Raw genomic sequence first — 3,151 nt, 5'->3', positions numbered from 1 at the left:
TTACCTCCCAATCTTCTGATTCAATAGGTGTGTGATGGAACCTAGACATTTGCATTTGTAACAAACTTCCAGGCAATGCTGATACTTGAAGCTGTTGGTCCAGGGACCATATTCTGAAAACCACTGGAGTAAAGTCTAATTCCTGTAATAAATTCCTTATTAATTGTAATTCTGATTCCTTGTCTTGCTCTATCCAATGTAAGGCCCTAGAGCACATAGTGGAATAAAATAAATTAAAAACTATAAGCACAATTAAACTATAAACACAAATAAAATACAATTATGAACAATTAGGAGTGAGTAAAGAGTGAGTAAAGAGACTTCTATTTCATGTCAAAATGCAATAATGGTGACCAGATTTACTCACTTTCAACCAATAATGGACAATATATCAAGTAACAGTTTTTAAGACATTGGACACCAGGCAATGACAGACATTGAACTCTGAAGGTGAGAAAGAAAATGATTATGTCACCCAACTTACTTCCTTGAGAGAGTTTCTCAGCCATGATGAAGAAGGGGAACCCAAGTGAATCCCAGCAAACTACTCAAATTGAGGAAACAGAGCTGACATTCTGAGAAGACCAAGCAGATAGATTGTGCATGACAGAGTGCCAGAGAAGAGAGAATGCAGGTAAAAAAAATCAGAGATGTGTACAGTGTCCCCCTTGAGTACTGATCAGCCCAAGCATGCGTAGAAACTACTGTGAGGTCAGAGAAGGAATCACCCAAAATGATTAGAGGAAACAGTGCCCAATGCTTACATGGAATTGGGAATAGTGCCTGCAGATTGGAAAATGTCATGATTCATGGGACATTGGGTAGAGTACTCAGAAAAGTCTTGCCTCAGTAGTGGGGAATAATTAGAATGAATGCTGATACAGTTCCACCTAACAAATCTTAAAAAACAAGACCCAAAATGATCAAATTCTTTCCAAATAACTTTAAAGTCTTTCCAAATAAACGGCATCTTGAAATAAAGTTAAGAATATTTACAGGGCTATAAAAAATCCAGCACCTGAAAAGCAAAATTTATAATGTCTGGCCACTGATTAGGAACAAGCAGGCATGTGAAGAAGAAAAATATGACTCATAATAAGGAGAATTATCCATCAGTCAGAATCAATTGAATTATAATTAGCAGACAAAAATATTGAAAAAACTATAACTGTGTCCAAGATAGTCCAGAAATTAAGTAAAGAGAAGATATAAAAAACACTCAAATTAAACTTCTAGAGATGAGAAATACAATGTCTGAGATGAAAAATATACTGGAAGGGATTGATGGCAGTTTAGACATTGCAGAAGAAAAGTTTAATGACCTTAAAGACAGCAATAGAAACTATCCAAAATTAAAAAAAAAAAAATTTCTTAATGAATAAAGTATCAATGAGTTGTAGAATAATTTTAAGTAGCCTAATATCTGTGTAACAGATGTCCCCAAAGGAGGAGGAAAGGATAGAAAAAAACTTGAAGAAATAATAGCCCTAAATTTTAAAATTTGATTAAATCTATAAACCCAAAACTCCAAGAAACTTACTGGACCCCAAGCATAAGAAATATGAAGAAAACTACAAAGTTTGTCATAATCAAATTGCTCAAAGCAAGTGATAAAGTGAAAATCTTAAAACAGCCAGAAGAAAAAAAAGACATGTACAGAAGAACAAAGGTAAAAATGACAATAGATTTCTCAACAGAAAGACTTTGAGAGGACTGTTGAGCAATGTCAGTAAAGTACTAACAGAAAATAAGCCTATCATCCTAGAACTCTATACCAATTAAAATACATTTTAAAAATAAAGGCTGTCTATAGCCATGCCACCCTGAACAAGCCCGATCCCATCTGATCTCGGAAGCTAAGCAAAGTTGGGCCTGGTTAATACTTGGACAGGAGACCACCTAGGAAGACCAGGTGCTGTAGGTGTAAAAAATAAAAAAGAAGGGATCGTAAGATGACAAGGTCTTTGCAATCTGTGAGGTCAACCAAGGGTTACCTAAAATAAAATAAAATAAAATAAAATAAAATAAAATAAAATAAAATAAAATAAAATAAAATAAAATAAAACAAAATAAAACAAAATAAAGGCTAATAAAGAAATTTTTACACATACAAAGGCTGAAAGAATTAATCACCAACTGACCCGCATTGTAAAAAATATTAAAGAAAAAGCCAAAATGAGATGATACCATGTGGACATATGGATCTACACGGAGGAAATAAAAGGCCTTGAAATCTACATGGGTAAGATTATAAGATTTTTATTATTTTACTACCTTTAAAAGATAACACATTGTTTAAACAAAAATAAAAATGTAGTGTGGGATTTATAGCATATGTGCAAGGAAAATATATGTCAATGATAGCAGAAAGTCAGGAGGAAAGAAACAAATGTGTACTATTGTAAGGTTCTCGCTGTATACTAACAATGGTATAATAGCACTGTAATAAGTTAATCATGCATGCTATAAACACTAAAGCAATCTCTAAAATAATGAAATGAAGAGTTATAGCTAATAAGCCAAAAAAGGAAATATACTAAATCATAAAAAAGACTCAGTTTATCCAAAAGAAGAAGACTGAAAATAGGAAAAAGGATACAAAAGAACAGATGGGACAATAAAAAATACATGGCAAAATGACAGTCATAAATCTAACCTTATCGACAATCACATTAAATGCAATAATACTACACATCTATTCAAATGACTAATATAAAAAGATAGACAATGTTGGCAAGGACGTAGAGCAACCCCGCTTATAGAAATGTAAAGTTGTACAACCACTTGGGGAAACAGGCTGTCAATTTTCTTAAAAAGTTAAATATATATCTACTTTATGATTTGGCCATTATACTCTTACATATGAACCCAGAGAGAAACAGAGGGCTTAAAGAAAGCTTTGAAGGAGTCACATGTAGTCAACAGTGCACATAGAACTGAAGACCAAGACCTGAGTCTCATGTAAGGACTATCGAGTTGTAATACCGATATGAACCCTCAACCCTAACAAGTCTCTCATGTTACCAAAGGACACCGGTAGGAAGGAGTAGCACTCTGAGATATGGCATGGGGTATTTGGGTATACATGAACTGGACTAAAAACCTTTAATGTTCTCCACTCATTAAGTATGGTCTGTACATAGTGACTTCC

At 33.6% G+C, this 3,151-nt stretch overlaps 1 pseudogene; it reads left to right on the top strand.

The window, feature by feature from the left end:
• The first annotated feature begins 1,805 nt into the window (after positions 1-1,805).
• On the top strand, positions 1,806-1,924 carry LOC118603457 (annotated as a pseudogene).
• Positions 1,925-3,151: the final 1,227 nt, after the last annotated feature.

This window comes from Rousettus aegyptiacus, unplaced genomic scaffold, assembly GCF_014176215.1.
Source record: "Rousettus aegyptiacus isolate mRouAeg1 unplaced genomic scaffold, mRouAeg1.p scaffold_m13_p_5, whole genome shotgun sequence".
Taxonomy (NCBI): domain Eukaryota; kingdom Metazoa; phylum Chordata; class Mammalia; order Chiroptera; family Pteropodidae; genus Rousettus; species Rousettus aegyptiacus.
This window is presented reverse-complemented; position numbering and strand designations above follow the sequence as displayed.